Below are 22,264 nucleotides of genomic sequence, written 5' to 3' on the forward strand. Positions count from 1 at the left end.
TTGCAACTGCAGCAAGATGGCCATCTCTGGCCCGGGACCTTCCACATGCTGGATACAGGACAAAAAAAAAAAAAAAAAAAAAAAAAAAAAAAAATCATGAGATTGACAAAATTTTACTTTCTATTCACTCAACTTTGTACTAAATGTCTTCTGAGGCTGGTTTCTGCTAAGAAAATGCTGGTGAGGAGTTTCCATTGTGGCTCAACCATTAACCAATCTGACTAGAATCCTTGAGGACGCAGGTTCAATCCCTGGCCTTGCTCAGTGGGTTAAGGATCTGGCGTTGCTGTGAGCTGTGGTGTAGGTCGAAATCTCTGCTTGGATCTGGTGTTGCTGTGAGCTGTGGTGTAGGTTGCAGACGCGGCTGGGATCTTGCATGGATGTGGCTATGGTGTAGGCCAGTGGCTACAGCTCCGATTTGACCCCTAGCCTGGGAATTGCCCTAAAAAGCAAAAAAAAAAAAAAAAAAAAAAAAAAAGAAAAGAAAAGAAAATGCTGGTGATAGATCGACCCAAATATTAGACAATTATTCTTATTTACTTTATGTAAATTAAGAATTTTTAAAGTAAACTTTAAAAATTTAAGCTAAACTTTTTTTGTGTATAAAAATAATTATGTAAAATTGACTTGATAAACTGCTATGTCTATAATGGCCACTAGAGGGAGGTAGACAGGAAAGGAAGAAAGAAAGAATGGTTAGTTTACTGAAAAAATTAAAGCATTTTAGAGCTGAAAGAGATGTCAAAAAAAACATGATTTTGGAGTTCCCATCGTGGCGTAGTGGTTAACGAATCCGACTAGGAACCATGAGGTTGCGGGTTCGGTCCCTGCCCTTGCTCAGTGGGTTAGGGATCCGGCGTTGCCGTGAGCTGTGGTGTAGGTTGCAGACGCGGCTTGGATCCGGCGTTGCTGTGGCTCTGGCGAAGGCCCGTGGCTGCAGCTCCGATTCAACCCCTAGCCTGGGAACCTCCATATGCCGCGGGAGCGGCCCAAGAAATAGCAACAACAGCAAAAAAAGACAAAACACAAAAAAAAAACAAAAAAAACAAAAAAAACATGATTTTGCTTTATACCTCTTCCATTTAGAAAATGCATACCCTTGAGTTATTTACCCTTTTTGAGACTCAGTTCCTCAACTGGGCAATGCAGCTATTAACAACGACCTTGGGAGCTAAAACAAAATTACGTTTGGAGTTCCCGTGGTGGCTCAGCAGAAACGAATCTGATTAGGCGCCATGAGGATGCATGTGTGGTCCCTGGCCTCGCTCAGTGGGTTAAAGATCCGGTGTTGCTGTAGCTGTGGTGTAGGCCAGCAGCTGTAGCTCCAATTTGACCCCTAGACTGGGAACTTCCATATGCCACGGGTGGGGCCCTTAAAAAAAAAAAAAGCAAAACAAAAAGCAAAAAATTTGTATTTACCTGAACAAGTAGCAGATGAGGAGAGTTAAGAAAATCATGAAAATGAAGAAAAATATGGGACATGCCCTGTTTAAACATAGTATAAACATAGTATAATGTAATTTAAAGTATCAAAATAGAGCATTAGTAGATATTAAATGATACAGATAATAAAATGGAATAGATAACCCAGAAAAAGATAGTGTTGCTATAGTGTAGATTTTAATATGTGATCCAGGATTCATCTAAAAATAAGTGAGAAGTTCCCATCCAGGAGCAGTGGAAACGAATCTGACTAGGAACCATGCATGAGGTTGCAGGTTTGATCCCTGGCCTTGCTCAGTGGGTTGAGGATCCCGCATTGCTGTGAGCTGTGGTGTGGGTCGAAGACATGGCTTGGATCTGGCGTTGCTGTGGCTCTGGTGTAGACCGGCAGCTACAGCCCCGATTTGACCCCTAGCCTGGGAATCTCCATATGCTGAGAGTGTGGCCCTAGAAGTGGCAAAGAGACAAAAAGAAAAAAAAAGAGGTGAAAAGGGGACGGATTCTCAATAAATGAACTTCAGGAAGCTACTAATTTGAAAACAATCAAGCTAAACTCTTGCTTTTCGTTCTGTGCTAAAAGAAATTTCAGCTACATAAAAGAATATGAAAAGTAGGAGAAAATTTAGGCAAATCTTAATGTAACCTCAAGATGGGAGGAGAAAAGAAATGGAAAAATCACGAAGGAAATGACCAGTAGACTAGATTACATTAAAGTTTTAAAATTCTGGGAAAAAATGCCACTTGCAGCAACACGGATGGACCTAGAGATGAACATAGTAAGTGAAATAAGCCCGACAGAAAGACAAATCTCATATGATATCGCTTATATGTGGAATCTAAAAAAAGAAAAAGAACTTATTTCTGAAACAGAGAGAGACTCACAGGCATAGAAACAAACTTATGGTTACGGGGGGCGGTCATAAATTGGGAAGCTAGAATTAACATACACACACGACTATATATGAAATGGATAACCAACAGGGCCCTACTGTATAGCACAAGGAACTGTACTCAGGAGTTTGTAATAACCTATAAAGGAAAAGAACCTGAAAAAGAATATCTATTTATCTGTAAAATTAATCACTGCGCTGTACCCCCAGAAGCTAACACAATATAGTAAATCAACTCTCCTTCAATTTAAGAAGTTTTAAAATTCTGAGCCATTGTGGCTCAGTGGTAACGAGCCTGACTCACAGCCCTGCGGATTCAGGCTTGATGCCTGGCCCCGCTCAGTGGGTTAAGGACCCGGCGTTGCCGTGAGCTGGAGGTTTTAAAGAATGATAACAAAGTGGTTCCAAACTTCCTGAAAGCACTTAGCCGACGCGCTGCCACGTCTGTATCCCAGGTGTGTGTTCTGAAGGAAAAATACGTGGGGAAGGGACAAAGTTGGAAGAAAATGGTAAGTAAGGTTTATCTAAATTCCACACTAAGATTCTGAGAGGGAAGCAAGGCTTTCAAAAGCTCCCTGGGGAACCAAGTGCCGTTCACTCAAGCTTCAGGACCTGCCAAGTGACCGAGGTCCCAGCAGGAGGAGAGAAGGTAGGGGGCCCATTCGTGCTTCGTCCAGAAATCATCAGTCACCTCTTCTTCCTAGGGGTAAGGTCTAGGAGATGGAACAGTGAGCATCATGGCGAAGCTCCCTGTCCACAGAATTTATGGTCTAGGAGGGCTTCGGGGGATGCAGACAAGATGCAGAAGATAAACCGGTGAATCACCTCCCGTCTATTCACCTCCAGGTGCAAAGAAGTGTTTCTGTAAACAAAACGATGGGAAGGTGAACGGCATCCCCCCCGAGATAAGCCGGAGGACTCATGGGTTGGTGAAATTTGGCTTGCGGACAAGTGGTTTTGCTTCTGCTGCTCTCTGGCCAGCTTTCAGTTTATAGATGGAGCACGCAAAGCTGACGGGCTTTTGGAAAAGAATGCATGGAACCAGGGGATAGGAGAGCCTTGGGAAGATTCCTGTGCAAGTGGCTTTTAACCCCCTCCATCTTCCCACAGACTAACACCTCCTCTCCTCAGGAGTGCTTTGGGGGTGAACCTTATTCTCAGGAGATTTGAATATGGGCTGAAATTGGCATCAAGTGGATCTCAGGTAAGAGCTGGGACCCAATGAAGCCCAGTTCTATTTGTGTTACAGACACAAGAGGTGGCAGATTTGCAAGCAGAGATGAGTCCTGTGCGGTGGATACTTAGCATTCCTAGCTTGTGTTACTTCCTGCGAAGCTGAATTCTTCGAAACCCATTTCAGTTAATAGTTTTCATTCTGAGTTCCCGTTGTGGATCAGAGGTAATGAACCCAACTAGCATCCATGAGGACACAGGTTTGATCCCCGGCCTTTCTCAGTGGGTTTAGGATCCAGCATTGCTGTGAGCTGTGGTGTAGGTCACAGACACAGCTTGGTTCTGGCATTGTTGTGGCTGTGGTGTAGGCCAGCAGCTCCAGGTCCATTTCGACCCCTAGCCTGAGAACCTCCATATGCTGCAGGTGCAGCCCTAAAAAGACAAAAAGAAATTTCTGAGTTTGAGGGCCAATGTGTTTCTATACAATTCCGTTACGACTCAAGACAGAACTTCCTGGGAGTTCCCGTGGTGGCTCAGTGGTTAACGAATCCAACTAGGAACCATGAGGTTGCAGGTTCGATCCCTGCCCTTGCTCAGTGGGTTAAGGATCCGGCATTGCCGTGAGCTGTGGTGAAGATTGCAGACGTGGCTCAGATCCTGCGTTGCTGTGGCTCTGGTGTAGGCCAGCAGCTACAGCTATGATTAGACCCCTAACCTGGGAACCTCCATATGCTGCGGGAGCAGCCCCAGAAAAGGCAAAAAGATCAAAAAAAAAAAAAGACAGAACTTCCTCTTTGATGTGACCTTGAAAAAGAAGGTCCAGAGGAAGGTCCAGGATGTTAATTCCCTGATTTTGAGGGGGCCCTGTACCTGGAGTTGCAGTCAGAGAATCACACCGGGGAAGCACCAAGCAGGGCGGTTGACCGTTTAGCAGGACAGTGGAGTCCGGTCTGTCCCCTAGCTTTACAAACTTTGCGAACTTAATAACTCAGTTCCTGTCAGTGCTACTTGGACACGGCAAAAGGTTCTCAGCCACTGGGTTGCAGTGGTTTCTCCAAGCTGCAATATTGGTGGAAGAAAAGATAGGAAAAGTCAAACTGAGAGATCCCATTGTGGCTCAGCGGGTTAAGAATTGGACTAGTATCCATGAGGGTGCGGGTTCAATCCCTGGCCTCCATCCGTGGGTTAAGGATCTGGTGTTGCCATGAGTTGCCGTGAAGGTCGTGGATGTGGCTTGGATCCTATGTTGCTGTGGCTGTGGTGTAGGCCGGCAGCTGCATCTCCGATTTGACCCCTAGCCCAGAAACTTCCAAATACCATGGATGTGGCCCTAAAAAGACCAAAATAAAAAAAAAAAATTTTTTTTTTTAGAAAGAAAAGAAAAATCAAACTGGCAATTCTTTGATAAGCTTAAAAATATTTTATTTCCATTTCTAGAGTGTTAAATAGGATAAAAAAAAAAAGAAAAGAAAACGTCTCCCTATAGAGACCCACCATAGGAAAACATGAGGGAACTCACCCCATGCCACCCTTCACTCTGAGAATCAAATGCTGTGGGACGTCTTCCCTCCTGTCCGAAAACTGCGCTGAGGACAAAAGTACTTACCGCCTCTTCCGTTCCCAAGTCAGGAAGCCGCCAGGAACTAAGCGCCTTCTCAGGACTCAGGGACAGTCCTGAACGGACCCTACAACCAACCACACCCCAACCCCATATCCAAACTGAGGAGAGGCTTGAGGGGCCTGAGCCCCACGGAGGGGTAGTTGTTATCCATGGCAGGCAGCTCCCCGCCGTGGGGCACCAGGTCATATTCCCAGGTTCCACTCCACTCGGCTAGAATCTTGGCCAGATTCTGCCTGCCACCGAGGGGGAGGACTTTAATCCCCACAGCCAAGTCGGGGGGCAAGGCCAAAGACAATCACGCATAAAGACTGGGGTTCAGCCTGCCTGCAGAACAGACACAGACTCATGGACAAAGAGAATAGGCTCACGGTTGCCGAGGGGGCGGGGGAAGGAGGGGGAGGGCCTGGGAGTTTGGGGATGAAAGATGCAAACTATCACATTTAGAAGGGAGAAGCAATGAGGTCCTGCTGTATATACAGCACAGGGTACTGTATCCAGACTCTTGGGATAGACTGTGATGGAAGATACTAGAAGAATGGTTCTGTATATAGAAATATATGTCTGACTGGGTCACTTTGCTGTACAGCAGAAAGTGGCACAGCATTGTAAATCAACTATACTTTAAAAAAAATAAGAAAAAAAAATGCCACTGGCAATCTAGTAGTAGCTGTAACCAGTAACAACAGCAAAGATTGGGGTTCAACAAGACTGGGAAATTGGACTCTTGCTAGGGTGACCTCGTAGTTGCGCCCAGGCCACGAGGAGCTGAGACAGGGTAGGAGTGGTCCAGGAGCCAAGGAGCCTGGTACAAGATGTCCAGCCCACTGAGGTTTGGGGACACACTTGAAAGGCTTGTGACCACTGCCAGGCTGGAGATCTCAGAGAGGTCTGTCCTCAGAGCTGGAAGGGCAGCACGCACAGTGAGCCTGGAAGGAAGGTGGAGCCCCTGTGCTCCATGCCCACCCAAGTGTGTGGGAGGGCACCCTTCAGCTCTTGGGGCTCTACCTGAGGAAATGCACAGGTTACCCAAAGGGCAGAACCAGCAGATTGGTTGGGGGCCGATGGGCTGGGCAATTGAGTTTGAGATGGATGCTTAGGACGGAATCTTTTTAAAAAGTTGTTTGTTTGTTTTTTTTTTTAATTGTGGTAAAACATACATAATAGAAAATTTACCATTTTAACTATATTTATTTATTTATTTATTTATTTATTTATTTATTGTCTTTTTCAGGCTGCACCTGCAGCACATGAAAGTTCCCAGGCTAGGGGTCAAATCAGAGCCACAGCTGCTGGCCAACACCACAGCTCACGGTAAAGCTGGATCCTTAACCCACTGAGCAAGGCCAGGGATCGAACCTGAATCCTCATGGATACCAGTCGGATTTGTTTCCACCGCATCACAATGGGAGCTGTAGGAAGGTATGAACTTCATGAGCGTTTTCTGAGCATAAACATTAGAAATGTGGAAATCTCATCTTATTAAACATTCATCTGAGTAGAGTTGGCTGAGGAGATACTAAGCAGGAGGCCCACAGGGATGACAGAAGAAGCAGCTGCATTTCAGCTAAAGATTGAAAACGACATGAAAATCCCTATTTCAGCGGAACGTATAAAAACATTTTCCAGAAGTGTTCCGTGAAGAATTACTGAATGCCAAATACAAAGTACTGGTTTTATACTTACAAAAAGAGTCTGTGCTTCCCTGTATCAAAAATATCCAGACCAGTAATCCCATGAGTAAGGCTAACATACCTAGAGCATCTACTCTCGCAGCACAGAGTAAATCCCTCCTTTCAGGCCAAACCACAGAAGCTACAAAGAAGCGAGGCTCCAGGCTCCGGACTGCACAGACTTTGTTGCTGGGGCGATCTTTGCAGCTTCTCTTGATTTTATTTGGAAGCCCTTAGCCAGACAGACAGGGGTGACAAAAGTCGATTCACAACCCTGCAGATGCAGGGCAGAGCTGGCCAGGGAGGGGACATAGCCTGCTTCACTCTGACCGTCCTGGGCAGAGCAGATGGTCCATCCCTGTGAAACATCTATTACGGTGGGGGAAGAATTCCTCCCACTAGGGCATCCAAGTATGCCCGCATTGCAGCAATTATTTGAGGGCAGTAGGGATCCCTGAGATCCAAACAATTCTGTCATAGGTTCTGAGTTTTATCTTCTAATAGCCCATTTCTCACATTTACCAAAAAGAGCAAAATGAACTTACTTAATTGTCATTGGATTTCCCCTTCCCTCCTCCCCTGGGAAGAGCCTGTGAGCTCTGAAAAGGAATAGACCTTCTTAGACCCATACATTGAATAGTTTAAGCAACTGAGCTCTGATCTAGAGCTAAATGTGATATGCTAGCAAAGAGTGGTCTCATTTCATCAGGGGAGGGCATGACAAATAACAAACCTATTCTGACTTAAACTGTGTTAGAATATCATGCTAAGAAATTTCAGGAGTTCCCATCGTGGCTCAGTGGAAACGAATCTGACTAGCCTCCATGAGGACACAGGTTCCATCCCTGGCCTCGATCGGTCGGTTAAGGATCTGGCATTGTTGTGAGCTGTGGGGTAGGTCACAGACATGGCTCAGATCTGGTGTTGCTATGGCTGTGGCGTAGGCCAGCGGTTACAGCTCTGATTAGACCCCTAGCCTGGGTTCCTCCATAGGCCACAGGTGTGCACCCCTCCCAAAAAAAGACAAGAAATGCCAAATGTTTGAGACATTTCTAACAGGGCCAAATAATTCTTCATTTTGTAAATGCATTTACTAAAAGGTGCCTTTAAATCATAAGCTCCTTTGGTGCATTAAGAATATTCAGGTTATAGAGTTCCCTGGTGGGCTAGTGGGTTAAGGATCTGGTATTGTCACTGCTGTGGCTCGAGTTGCTGCTGTGGCTCAGGTTTGATCCCTGGCACGGGAACTTCTGCATGCCAAGGGTACAGCCAAAAGCAAAAAAGCAATATTCAGTTACACACAAGACTACTTCTGTGGCTTGAGATAAGCTACATCTATTGCTCTGGACCGACTGCAGTTTTTACAAATATTTTTCAGATATGAATTCACTAACTAGAGGGCATTATATACCCCATTTTCAGAAGGAGAAACTGAGGCTCTAAGAGAACCTGCAGGAGAACATGGTTCCCGATTTCCCATCTTCAATAAAATGCCTTTTGCAAATTCAGGACCCTACCTGACAGGTAGACTGACTGTAAAAGCAGAGTCTTATTACAATGAGGCAGCTATAAAAAAATAACATACTCTGCTTTTTGGCAAAAGAGTTTTCAGGCAAATGAAGAAAGCCAGAAACTTTGGATTGGGGAGGGGGGATATTTAAAAAAATTTTTTAAAATATATATAGCCTTTGTCCTCTGGCCCAGCAAAGAGGTACCCTTAGGGTGGCATTGGCCGGGCATCTTTAAATTAAGTGAAAAACTATCAGTAACTGGAACAGGAGGATCTGAGGGTGCCAAGGGTGTGTGGCATTTCTGCGGCAGCCTCCGGGCTGACCACACTCCCGGGGTCTGATCGCAATCTCCTGAGCACTGTCTGCTATCTCCAGGGCCTTCCGTTTCACCAGGGCTTGCCTCCAGGAACAGCGAATGCTGTCCTCCGGCAGAAAAGCCTCCTTGGCAGCAGTCTCAAGATTGTAAAGTGATGACCCAGTTCTCTTAAGAGACAAACTGGGGGAGTTCCCATTGTGGCTCAGCACGTTAAGGACTCACTCTTGTCTCCCTGAGGATACAGGTTCGATCCCTGGCCTTGCTCAGGGGTCAGGGATCCAGCGTTGCCATGAGCGATGGCATGGGTCGCAGATGTGGCACAGCTCTGGCACTGCTGTGGCTGTGGCGTAGGCCAGCAGCTGCGGCTCCGATTTGACCCCTAGCCTGGGACTCTCCATATGCCATAGCCACAGCCATAAAAGAAAAAAAAGAGAGACAAACTGAAAGGAACCTGTTAATGAGGGGTGGAGGACTAGGCTTGGGCTTCTCCTTGAACTGCTGGAGCAGCCCCTGAACTTCCCTGCCCCTGTCCCCCAGCTCTGCACTTGACACAAGCCCATGCTCTTTCCGTGCGAGGTCAGAGTGGACACGTCCAACCCTGCTCATGTGAACGTGCTGATGCCAGTTTCTCATCATGAAGCCACTGAATTACCTCCTCTTTTTTTTTTTTTTTTTTTCTTGCAGGTGGGACAGAACCACGAGACTTGGGGTAAAAGAACTTAGGGATCTACTCTCCTAACGACTCAATTCCTTTGTTTCTAATAAGTGGACAAGATGGAGTGAAGCCCCCGTTTGCGAGATGGGACTGCTGCGTGACCAACTCCTGGCAGCAGAGTCCAGCTCACACAGGCCAAGTTCAGCCCAGCCTCCTCGGTGCTGCATTCCTCTTGCCAGGCCCCCAGTTCCCTCCTCACTGGATTCTTGCTTCTTTTGTGGCCTGAATACATTCTGAACCTGCACCCCATCTGCCGGGACTGCTCTTGTCCTGGCCCCTGAAAGGTCCTGCTGGTCCTTGAGCTCAGCTTGAGCATCGCCTCCTTCGGGGAGTTTTCCTGTGTGTCCACCGCCTCCTTTCTCTCTTCCTTTTTTTAAGTTTTTGCCTTAAATATGCAATTCCAGAGTTCCCGCTGTGGCCCAGTGGTTAACGAATCCGACTGGGAACCATGAGGTTGTGGGTTCAATCCCTGGCCTTGCTCAGTGGGTTCAGGATCCGGTGTTGCTGTGAGCTGTGGTGTAGGTGTAGGTCGCAGACACAGCTCGGATCTGGTGTTGCTGTGGCTGTGGTGCAGGCTGGTTGCTGCAGCTCCACTTAGACCCCTAACCTGGGAACCTCCATATGCCGTGGGATTGGCCCTAGAAAAGGCAAAGACAACAACAACAATTCCCTTTTTTATTGCAGTGTAGTTGATTTACATTATTGTCTTAGTTTCAGGAGTATAGCAAAACGATTCAGTGATACATATTCGTGTGTATATGTGTATTCTTTTTCAGATTCTTGTCCGTTATAGGTTATTACAAGATATTGAATCTAGCTCCCTGTGCTATACACCAGGTCTTTGTTGTTTATCTGCTTTATGCATAGTAGTGCATATATGTCAGTCTCAAGCTCCTAATTCATCTCTCCCTCATCCTCTTCCCCTTTGGTTACCACAAGTTTTTTCTTGTTGTTGTTGTGTTGGGGGGTTGTTTTAGGGCCACATCTGCGGCGTATGGAAGTTCCCAGGCCAGGAGTCAAATCAGAGCTGCAGCCACAGCCACTCCAGATCTGAGCCTCGTCTTCAACCTACACCACAGTTCACAACATTGCCGGATCCTGAACCCGCTGAGCAAGACCAGGGATCAAGCCCGGATACTGGTCGGGTTCTTCGTAAACTGCTGAGCCACAGTAGGAACTCCCATAAGTTTGTTTTCAATGTCTGTGAGCCTGTTTCTGTTTTGTCAATAAGTTCATTTGTATCATGTTTTAAATTCCATATACAAGCGATATAATATGGTATTGATCTTTTATTTTACTTAGCATGGTAATCTTTAGGTCCATCCATGTTGCGGCAGATGGCATCATTTCATTCTGTTTATGGCTGAGTACTATGCCGTTGTGTCTATGTACCACATCTTCTTGACCCACTCCTCTGTCGATGGACATTTAGGTTGTTTGCATGTCTTAGCTATTGTGAATAGTGCTGCTATGAACATTGGGGTGCATGTATCTTTTGAAATGGAAGTTTTTGTCTTTTCTGGATATATGCCTAGGAGTGGAATTGCTGGATCATATTTTTAGTTTTTTGTTTTTTTTTTTTTTTTTAATTCAGCTGGACCTGAATGAAAAGGTAGCATATGGATGTTCCCAGGCCAGGGATTGAATCTGAGCCACAGCTGTGACTATCAAGCTGCAGCTGCAACTTATGCCACAGTTGTGGCCACACCAGATCCTCTCACCCACGGCACCAGGCCAGGAATCGAAACCTGTACCTCTGCAGTGACCTGAGCTGTTGTAGCCAGATTCTTAAACCCACAGTGCCACAGTGCCATATTTTCAGTTTTTTAAGGAACCTGCATCTGTCTTTCTCTTTCTATAACTTGAAACGCTCTGCCTGGTGGCGTGATGGCCTCGACACCTGTCTGCGTGAGCACTTTCCAGTGGATCAGAAAACCTTTGATCTCTTAGAAACCAGGCCCTGGCATTCTGCCCCCTTAGTGCACAGGACACACAGTTTTGAAAATTATGCTTATTTGGAGTGGATGGAAACTGAATTGGAGGGGGGTTAAGGAAGAGACTGAGGGCTGAGAGTTGGAGGCACAAGGTTGTGGTCAAAGGCAGGGGAGCAATAGGATGACTGCTCATAGGGCAGCAGGGCTGAAATCACACTTTCGCCAAGTGTGACAGAAGCAGCCGGAGGAAAGGACATAGCAGGAAAGGACACAGCTGGACGTCATCAAGAGTCAGGCCAAGTCCTGCATCACTGATGGGTGTGAGATCCCTGGGGGACAGGGAGAATGGCCAGGGTGCTACCCTGTCGGAGCAGCGCCTGTGCTCAGGGGATGCAATAGAACAAATGCGAGGTCCGCGTTCTTGCAGTAGCTGAGAAGTGGGGGCGCTGGTGCTGAGGAGAGGATACGGTTCATGGTCCATTGGGATTCCCTGCAGAAGCGACCTGGCCTGTTTAAACCACGCAGCTGCCTTCTGGAGCAGAGGACCGGCCTGGGCCCCAGGAGATATTCCACTGGGCCCATGCATCCTCATAGCTGAGCCTTTCAGCTACTTCTAAGGATCTCCAGAGGGGAGACTGCCTTCTCTTCTGACCGGAGAGGGGGAATGGGAATAGCCCGGGGAGGTTTCTCTCCTGGGCTCCCCGAGGCTGTGTCTGTGAACTACCCGAGGCTGGCGTTTTGTGGGGCTCTGACTCCAGGCAGGTGTAGGGTTTCGGTCCAGTCCTGAATCTTCCCGGCGTTGGGCAGTGGAGGGGACAGTGCCGTTTGCTGGAGCCCCTGCGTGGATGTGGTCGTGCATGGGACTCACCTCCTGTTTTCCGGACTCTGATTGCAGCCCATCAGCGACAGCGGTGGGGTGAGGCCTGGGGTGGGCATGAGGGAATGTGAGGCTGTTTCCCAGAATCAGATGGGGTCACACAGCCCAGGATGGAAGGGGCTGGAGTAGCTTCTCACAGAGGGGCCCGGAGTGAAGCCATTCTGCGGATACCTACAGCCTGGGGTCGGGGGAGGGAGGGGGGGAGCCGCAAACCCTGACTCTTTGGAAAGATATGCACCCCAGGTGATGAAAGGAGGACTTGAGCCTGAGGGACCGCTCCCATCAAAAATCTGGGCTTATGTAGCCTGCGCTGGAATTCCGTAAACCCTAGGATTCAGCCAGCAGAAGGAATGAGGACTTTTGGTTTTATTTCTGTGATTTCTTCTTTTCATCCTGAAATGCTTTTAATTTATAGTTTCCTTCTGGGTCTACTGCTGTGGTCCCAGGGTGCCATCACCCATCCCAACGAAGTTGGGGATAATTCAAGATAGCTCCATCCAGAACCCACTTCTAATTCAGACAAAACAAAGAAACCCATTCACTGCCTGCCCAGCTGATCTCCTAATTGAAAGGCCCTGTGTCCTGCCTGATGTCTTCCCAAACTTCAGACTAGAAAATCCTGGATCAGAGAAACCTGCCATGATAAATTTGAAGTGGATTTAAGGGCAACGCTTCAGGGAAGGAGTCAAGCGTCTCTAGGGATCTTTAAAGTCAGGTATTGGTGTGGGCTGAGTTATGCATCCCCACACCCCCACCAAATTCACATGCTGAAAACTTTTTTTTTTGGGGAGGGGGGGCGCATCTATGGAGGTTCCCAGGCTAGGGGGTCAAATTGGAGTGGAGCTGCAGCTGCCAGCCTACGCTACAGCTACAGCAACCTGGGATCTGAGCCACGTCTGCAACCCACACCACAGCTCATGGCAATGCTGGATCCTTAACCCACTGAGCGAGGCCAGGGATCAAATCTGAGTCCTCATGGATATTAGTCGGGTTTGTTACTGCTGAGCCACAAAGGGAACTCCCACATGTTGAAAGCTTAACCCCCAGTTCCTCAGAATGTGACAGTATTTGGAGACAGGGCCCTTAAAGGGGTCAGCACACTGAAATGCGGTCATTAGGGTGGGCCCTAATCCAACAGGACTGTCGTCCTTATAAGAAGAGGAAATGTGCGTAGATGCATAGGGAAGTCCATGAGAGGATGGAGGCAGGAGCCGTCTACAAAACCAGCCTGCCCACTCCTTGACTTCAGCCTCCAGCCTCCAGGACTGCAAGCCCGTCAGTGTTGGCCATTGAAGCCCTCCGTTGTGGTAGCCTTAGTGCATCCTGAGCAGACTGATACAGGTGTGTTGAGGCTCACCTGTCCAGGGAGCAGGAATGCGGCCCGGGAGAGGGAGGCTCGACCTGGAGAGGGAAGGAATGGTCTGCAATGACCAGAGCCAAAGCAGACTGTTCTGGATTAGGGAGGAGGCTCCGGAGTGAGACGTCAGGCTGGATTAAAACAGTCGTGGTCAGCCCATCTAACCTCTGCTCCCACCTTCAACTGCCACACTTACCTGCCCCGTGCCCAGCTGCCCCCAAGCTGTCTCTCGCTGGTCAAGGTCTTCACGGCCCAGGGTCTTGTTTTGTCTCCCAGGCATCTATGCCATGTATGGGGTCCCTGAAGATGGCCAGATGATCCTCCCCCAGTGATCTCCATCCGCGGAATGTCATGGTTTTATCTGCATTTCGGGGCTGGTTCCGAGATAAGATGCCTTTGTCAAAACTAATCCAACTGTATTTTATATTATGTAAATTATACTTTAATAAAACTTAACTTTTTTGTTTTTCTTTTTCGGCTGCCCCCACAGCATATGGGAAGTTCCTGGGTCAGGGATCAAATCTGAGCCCGAGCTGTGACCTACACCACAGCTGCGGCAATGCTGGATTTTTAACTTAGCCACAGCAGAAACTTCAATCTTGACATTTTAAAAAGAAAAAAAACAACAAAACAGTGAGAGTGGTGGAGAAAACATTTGGAGTAAAGGCTCTTCCTAGGTGGCGCTTAGGTTACATCACTTTGGGGACCGCCTGCTATTGCTACTCTTAAAGCTTCTCTGATTAAAGAAGGGAAGGATCTAGAGGAAGGAAAATGTGGACAGTGCGGCACAAGAGTGAGTTGAGGAATTGAGCAAAGACCCCCCCCCATGGTGTCCCCAGATGGAGTCCTGTCTCTTACCCATTCTTAGATCTTGATTCCTCTCGTTTTTATTTTTAAGTACCTTAAAACAATCAACAGCGCAACATAATGGAAAAAGAGTCAACATTGGAAGCTCTACTATTGAGTGGACTCCATGCTCCCACAAGTTAAGTTATTTCATTCCTTAGGGTCTTGATATTCCATGCGCAACCCTGGGATCGTGGTAGCCATTGCCTCCTTGCTCAAGATGCCTTCAGGGACATTCAAGCTGAAAAAACATTCAGGTGTTCAGTGAGTGCCGGGGAAGAATCTAGCTCCAACAGACTTCTCACTAGAAGCAGGAATAGAGTGACCTGAGATGTAAGTTCCCTCTTTTAAGTTTTGAGGTTGGAGAGAACTCCTTATTGCTTTTTTGGAAAAAAATAGACATTAATTTTGCTTATTAAATTGTTATAATTTTCTTTTTAATAATAGGTCTGTAATAGGTAGAAATTCCCCCAAATCATGGCAAGTATGGCCTCTCCTCTCACTATAATTTGGGTAATTATAGCCGACAGCCGTTCATTTGGTTGACATCATTTGGGAGATATGCAACTTATCTCTTCGCCTGTCATCACTGTAATAGTTCATGTTTTGATAGAATCTCTCCAAAATCCATTAAACATCCTTTTATCTTTCTAAACATGCTCCACTGGATACGGCTTAAACGTTCTGCTCCTCAGGGTTATCGTGCCATTCCATACCGAACAGTGATGTCATCAGCGAGCCACTGTGTTTGTCTTTTTGCCTTTGTGGTAAATGATCGTGTTTCTAGGAATCTGGCGTCTTCTTGGTGCTGTTGCCTATTTTTGGTCAGTCTGTCTCTTTCCAGGGCCATCCACTTGATCTGAGCTGGGAGAACAGGCATGAAGCTTGCTTGAATTTGTCTACCACTGGATAAAATCGGCTCTGAACTTCAGGGGTCAGGAGTGCTTTGGGGAAAGAGTACATGTGTGAATGAATGCCATCCCAGCCTGCACTACTGATTTTCCAACAATCTCTGATTTCTTAATTTTTTTGAAGTATAGTTGATTTACATGATAATTTCTGCTGTACAGCAAAGTGATTCAGTTATATATATATATATAAAACACATATAATTATATGATATATATAATTATATATTCTCTTCATATTCTTTTCCAAAATAATTGAATCCCAGGATATTGAATGCAGTTCTCTGGGCTCTGCAGTAGGACCTTGTTGTTTATCCATTCTGTATACGTTAGCATGCATCTACTAATCTGAAACTCCCAATCCATCTTTCCCCTCCCGTCCCCCCTTGGCCACCACAAATCTGTTCTCTGTGTCCAACAGTCCCTGATTTCTATTCAGGGATTTGCCCGTTTCTCCCTGGGGCTCCAAGGTTGAGCTCAGCCAAGCCAATCAGCACATTGCATTCTCCTAGGCATGTGATTGGTCCAGAGGTGGTGATGCAACCAAGCAGGTCCAATCAGAGTGCTCTCAGCATCTTTAGTTCATGATGCTCTATCCTGGACACACACAAAAGGAAGCATATAGCCTGGAGCTATGGGCAGTCATCTTGCCACCCTTCCTGAGTCAGCCTCAGGATGAGGCTGATACCAAGGAAGGCAGCATGGAAAGAATTCAAACAATACTTTGATGACACACTCTAACCCCTGGATTAACCTTTGCCTTCAACCTACGGATTTTTTTAAGAGATTTATGTGACAAATTTCCTTATTGTTTAAACCAGTTTGAATCAGCTTTTCTGCTACTTTCATCAAAGAGACTCCTGAGTGACTCATAATGCGAGAGTTTAGTACTTGGACTTGATAGAAAATCTATCCTAGTACCTCAGACAATATTGTCAGCACACATCATGGTAATACATGAGTGTGCACTAATTCTTTAAATTGTGCACATGCATTTTACACACTTTTGTATGTATGTTTCACTATAAAAAAGAAGAGAGTGGGAATTCCCATTGTGGCACAGCAGAAACGTATCTGACTAGGAACATGAGGTTGTGGGTGATCCCTGGCCTCCCTCAGTGGGTTAAGGATCTGGCGTTGCCGTGAGCTGGGGTGTAGATCACAGACACGGCTTGGATCTGGTGTTACTGTGGCTGGGGCATAGGCCGGCAGCTACAGCTCTGATTTGACCCCTAGCCTGAGAACCTCCATATGCTGTGGGTGTGGCCCTAAAAAGACCAAAAGACAATAGATAAATAAATAAATAAAATTAAAATAGTTAACTATGGATATAAATAATCTTTTTTTTTTTTTTTTTGTCTTTTTGCTGTTTCTTGGGCTGCTCCTGCGGCATATGGAGATTCCCAGGCTAGGGGTCCAGTTGGAGCTGTAGCCACTGGCCTATGCCAGAGCCACAGCAACGCGGGATCCGAGCCGCGTCTGCAACCTACACCACAGCTCACGGCAACGCCGGATCGTTAACCCACTGAGCAAGGGCAGGGACCGAACCTGCAACCTCATGGTTCCTAGTCGGATTCGTTGACCACTGCGCCACGATGGGAACTCCGGATATAAATAATCTTTATGGATTTCTCTGCTTTGTCTGAATAGTCATAAATTATCTAAAATATAAATTTCCTTTTTTTTTTCCCCAGAAAAGAGTTAATACCATTATATACCCATCTAGGCAGAATAACCAACAACATTCATTCAAAAAATATTTATTGAATGTTGGAGTTCCCGTTGTGGCTCAGTGGTTAAAGAATCTGACTAGTATCCATGAGGACGCAGGTTCGATCCCTGGCCTCACTCAGTGGGTTGAGAATCCCACATTGCTGTGAGCTGTGGTGTAGGTCACAGATGCGGCTCAGATCCCATGTTGCTGTGGCTGTGGTGGGGGCCAGCAGCTACAGCTCTGATTAGACCCCTAGCCTGGGAACCTCCATATGCCACCGGTGCAGCCCTAAAAGGACAAAAGACAGAAAAAAAAAATTATTGAATGTCTATTATTTGTCAGACATTCTAGGTCTTAGGGATATAATGGAGGAACAAGACAAAAATCCCCACTCAAAAAGATACAATTACCCCCCCCCCCAACAAAGGATCTATAGTCAGGCCAGGTAATGATGAGTGCTGTAAAGAAAAGGAGGGAGGGACAAAGTGCTATTGTTTAGGCAGCAGGGCTGAGAAGACCTCTCTGATGAGGTGACAAATGAGCAGAGACCTAAAAGGAGTGAGAGTGAGCCTTGCAGATATCAAGGGATTCAGAAAGAGCTCTTCAGACCTGGGAGCAGTGTGTGCAAAGGTCCTGAGGCAGAAGTGAGCATGGCGTGCTCTGGACACAGCACAGAGCAGGGCGTCAGGGAGAAGGCGCGGGAAAGGCAGCCAGGAGCACAGCCTCCTTTGCTGGGGCCAGGACTTTGATTACATCCAGAGAGAGGCGGGATCTCTTTGGAGGATTTGGGAGGAATATTAGGATGTGACTCAGTGTTGAAACAATCACCGTGGGGCATGGAGAACAGAGGGAGGGTAAGGACATGGTGCAGGGCGGGCTTTGATGCTGCTTGCTTCAGCTGGCTGCTGAGGAGCCAGAAGCACTGACCCAAAAGAGAACACATAGGCCATTGCATTTTAGCTTTTGTCCCCAGAGTCCTTCTGCAAGTCATGCCATCCTCCCTAAGTGACCTGGGAGTCTGTAAACCCAGCGGTAGGAGTGGTGCCTGTGACTTTGCAGAATGTGGGCGTCTCTGCCCTGGGAGCTTGGCCAGCCCTGACCTCTGACCTGGAGGCAGGCGGGGCTGCAGAAGCAGGAGTGAGGGGGACGCCACAGCCCTGCTGGACCCCTGGGCGCAGCTTCTTCGCTCCTGTCAGACACATGGGTACCTCTGCCCTCGGGCCAGCTCTGGAAAAGGATCTCAAAATGAACATCTAACGTCCTGGGCTAGGAGTTCAGATAGAAATGCTTGCTCAGTCTCGCTGAGTTCCGTCTTCCCTTTCCAACAGGGAAGAGAAGGCAAAGAGAAGGGAGAGGCACAAGAGAGCATTCCGAACTTTCCACATGCTCTCTGAGTACTTCCCATGGAAGGACTGAAGTTTCCTTTGAGGCGCCCGCCAAAATAGCCCCCTGCGGTGTTGCGTTCAAATGAACTGATAAGTCCCCCCCCCTTGCAGTTTCCTGTCTTGAGTTAGAATTGCTATTGAAGCCTCACTGAGCATTTCCTGCAGGTTTGCCTTCTTTGACTGTGATAAGTATTAATGCCCTTAATTTTTTATTCCTCCCTTGGGCCTGGGATTTTTGTGAAGAGTGAGGCTTTCTTGTTCTTTCAGCCGCCTTTCTCGGCCATGAACAATTTTCATCGTCTGTGGCAGATTTTTCTAGGTTTTTTTTTTTTTTTTTTTTTTTTTTTTGGTCTTTTTAGGGCTGCACCAGTTGCATATGGAGGTTCCCAGGCTAGGAGTTAATTGGAGCTGTAGCTGCCGGCCTACACCACAGCCACAGCAACGCAGGATCTGAGCTGCGTCTGCAAACTACGCCACAGTTCACAGCAATGCCTGATCCTTAATCCACTGATGGAGGCCAGGGATCAAACCCCAGTCCTCTTGGATGCTAGTCAGGTTGGTTAACCACTGAGCCATGATGGGAATTCCATTTTCTTTCTTTCTTTTTGTCTTTTTAGGGCCACACCCATGGCATATGGAGGTTCCCAGGCTAGGGGTCGAATCGGAGCTACAGCTGCCAGCCTACACCACAGCTCAAGGCAACGCCAGATCCCTAACCCACTGAGTGAGGCCAGGGATCGAACCCGCAACTTCATGGTTCCTAGTCGGATTGTTTCCACTGCGCCACGACAGGAACTCCGGAACTCCATTTTCTAGGTTAGTTTTTCATTCTGACCTTCACTTTGGTTTTTCTTTCCCTGTTTTGAAAAGAATGAGAATCCTACAGCAGCCAAAACTGAATGCGGGAGTTTGAAGCTCACCACTGTTGCTTTTCTTGTTGTTTTCTTCTCCCCAGAATCCTTCATCTGGGGCAGTCATTTCCCTGTGATTCAGACAACATTTTGTGTGTTGGAGGATGTGCTTTCTTTCGCCCAGAGAGAGAGGTCGTAATTTTCATCAGGTTTTTCAAAATAGTCTTACTGACATAAATTTGAAAACTTTCAGAAACTCTGAGGATTATCGCTTTGGGCAAATCTGGTGACCAATCTTTCTGAAACACGGAAACAAACATAATTATATTTCTGGAGACGGTGAGAAAAAGGCCCCCTCCTCCCCTAGAACCACGAAGCATGTGAACTAAGAGTGATTTCCACTTCTCCACCCGCCTCCCGCACTGTACAGAGGTGGAAGCGGACTTGTCAAATCTCAGCTGCGACCGGAGCCCACATCTTGAGTTCTTGACACAGTGTTCTCTTCATCACCCACATTTCACCAGCAGCAAGATGTCCAACTTCCCGAATATTCCGCCTCCTAAACTCTTCTCTCTCTCTTTTTTTAGGGCTGCACCTGAGGCACATGCAAGTTCCCAGGCCAGGGATTGAATCCTAGCTGTAGCTGCGACCTGCCCGACAGCTGTGGCAATGCCTGATCCTTAACCCACTGCACAGGGCTGGGGACTGAACCGGCACCTCTGCAGCGACCCACGCTGCTGCAGTCGGATTCTTAACCCACTGTGCCACAGCGGGGACTCCTCTCTTTATTAGGACAACCAATTTATCCTCCGATTTATTCCTCCAATGAAAGCAATTTCATTCCAAGAACCTAAGTAATTCTGAGTAATTGACAGGAACCTTCCAACCATACAAAGGGTCATAGATGTAAGAAATCATGTCTCGTCCTTCCAACCTCCAGAGATTACGCGCGTGTTTTCATGGACTCCAGCCTTTGCACTGAGAGCCGTCTCTTTGTATCCATGCTTCCACTCTGCCCAGGATTTGGGGGTTTGAAGACAAGGACCTTTTCTTGAGAGTTCTTCTATCTTCGAGGCTCTCACACAGGCCTGAGTGCTCTGTATACAGTCCATTACACTTTAGGACACTGTCTCATGGTCACCGCGTGGGCTGTAATTCCTAAGCTCAGTGCCTTGAAGGGTGAGGCAGGTAATGAAGAAAAACAAATGTAGGACCAGAGGGGCAGTGGAAAGCATAGAAAACTTACGCATCTGTGTCCCATCGAGTCTAAAAATTGTAAAAGCACTTCCAAGGCCAAACGTCCCACTATTGTAGCATGAAAAGGTCACAAACCCCAAACAGAATAAAACTGGACAGTATGGTCAGAGCCAATCATTTCTGGGCTTTGAAAACTGGCTAACGTCAAAGAACAAATGGAAAAGCATTTACTCATGAAAAATAGAGCTTCAGGCAAGAAGAGTGGGGTCTGCTCTTTTGGTCCCGGCTGCCCCGCTCCTAGCCCTCTTCCCGGGTCCACCCATCCGCAGTTTTATCAGCAATCGACTGATCAGCGAAAAATATCAAGTCTGCTGCTAAGGGGCAAATCAATTTGAGGGCAGAGGGCGCAAACCCACAGCTTTGACAGTAACAGAGAACTTGGCAGGAAACCAACGGAAAACGCACAAACCTGCAAGCCCGAAAATGTGCTCCTGATGGGGGTACGCGGCGGACCAGCCATACATTTTACAGAAAACCCTGTAACCGGACAGCCCAAGGGTCGAGATGGGCTCTCCGCGCGGCCCGACAGGCTGGGAACCTGCACATGCGCAGGAGGAAGCCAAGCGAGCCCAGCAGAGCCCAGTGAAAACCAGTGGAGGCTTAGGCCGGGCCAGACCTCGTCGCCTTGCGTGACCTTCACACACATCTATTCGCAGGGGGTGGACGCCTTGCAGGTTTGTGGGCTTTGAGAAGAAATGCTGCCGCAGGTCACGGCGCCGGGTTACTGCGGCGGGTCGGCCCCGCGCCGGGGAGGTGGGCGGGGCTTGCTCCCCGGTCCTGGGTAACGCCCCCTTGTCACCTCCTGGCTCCTCCTCTCTTCCTGGCCCTGGTGCGGTGGTAGGAAAGTGGTGACCCCTTTGGCACGGCGTCACTTCTGTGGTGGGAAGGAGGCTGGCAGGACTGCCGGCGCGTGTTTTCCCCGCAGAGTCCTTTTCGTTGGGAGCTGGGGGGTGGGGGGGCTCTCTGAAGTGAGTGGAGGGGACTCGGCGGCGGGCAGTGCTGGCGGCCAGCTGTCGCTCTTCCCGTGGGCACCGCCTCCTTTGTCCTGGCCTCGCAGGACCTACCTCGGGCCCACCTCTCTCCCCTGCTCTTCTGTTCGAGTCTCTCTCTTTTTTTTTTTTTTTTTTTTTTTTCTTTCTATGCCGCACTTGCGGCATAGGGAGGTGCCCAGGCTAGGGGTTCAATCGGAGCTACAGCCGCCGGCCTACACCACAGCTCACCGCAACGCCGGATCCTCAACCCACTGAGCGAGGCCAGGGATCGAACCCGCAACCTCATGGTTCCCAGTCGGATTTGTTTCCGCTGCGCCATGATGGGAACTCCTCGATTTCCCTTCTTTGCTGGCTTCTGACGCACATGGCCCAGTGGGCATTTGTACCAGGGCCTCAAAAATAGCGGGGCGCTTCGCCCCACCACACCCAGGTTCCCCAGAGGTACCCCAAGGTCAGCAGGACTGTCTTTATTCCTGGGTGAAGCACCCACCCCCAGCCCTGTTCAGTGAACCAGCAGGTTGCATCCGACCTGAGGGTGCGGGTAACCGGGAGGAGTTCACGGAGTAGCAGGCATACAAGGGGCCCGTTTTAGGAGGCAGTCCCCTGCTGCTCTGCAACCCCCTGCTCTCTCTGAACCTCTGAGATGACCTTGAACTCTGAGCACCCAAGAGGAAGGACAGGGTAGGGAGGGCCCAAGAGCTGTAGGGTTCCTCGGACTGTAGGGTCCACAAACATGGGCTCTGGTCCCTTGTGGTAGGCAGAAAAGTGGTTCCCCAAGCGCCCAAATTCCTGAAACCTGCCTCC

General features: G+C 48.0%; 2 long non-coding RNA genes across 2 annotated transcripts; both read right to left on the reverse strand.

Annotated features, from left to right (window-relative positions):
* Positions 11,340-14,041, reverse strand: LOC110255712. The gene is made up of 2 exons (XR_002336412.1): positions 13,704-14,041; positions 11,340-12,196 (listed from the first exon to the last, which is right to left on the reverse strand). It is a non-coding gene; the product is annotated as an uncharacterized LOC110255712 (long non-coding RNA).
* On the reverse strand, positions 14,108-21,330 carry LOC110255713. The gene is made up of 3 exons (XR_002336414.1): positions 20,878-21,330; positions 19,281-19,510; positions 14,108-15,297 (listed from the first exon to the last, which is right to left on the reverse strand). It is a non-coding gene; the product is annotated as an uncharacterized LOC110255713 (long non-coding RNA).

This window comes from Sus scrofa, chromosome 10, assembly GCF_000003025.6.
Source record: "Sus scrofa isolate TJ Tabasco breed Duroc chromosome 10, Sscrofa11.1, whole genome shotgun sequence".
In the NCBI taxonomy this organism is placed as follows: domain Eukaryota; kingdom Metazoa; phylum Chordata; class Mammalia; order Artiodactyla; family Suidae; genus Sus; species Sus scrofa.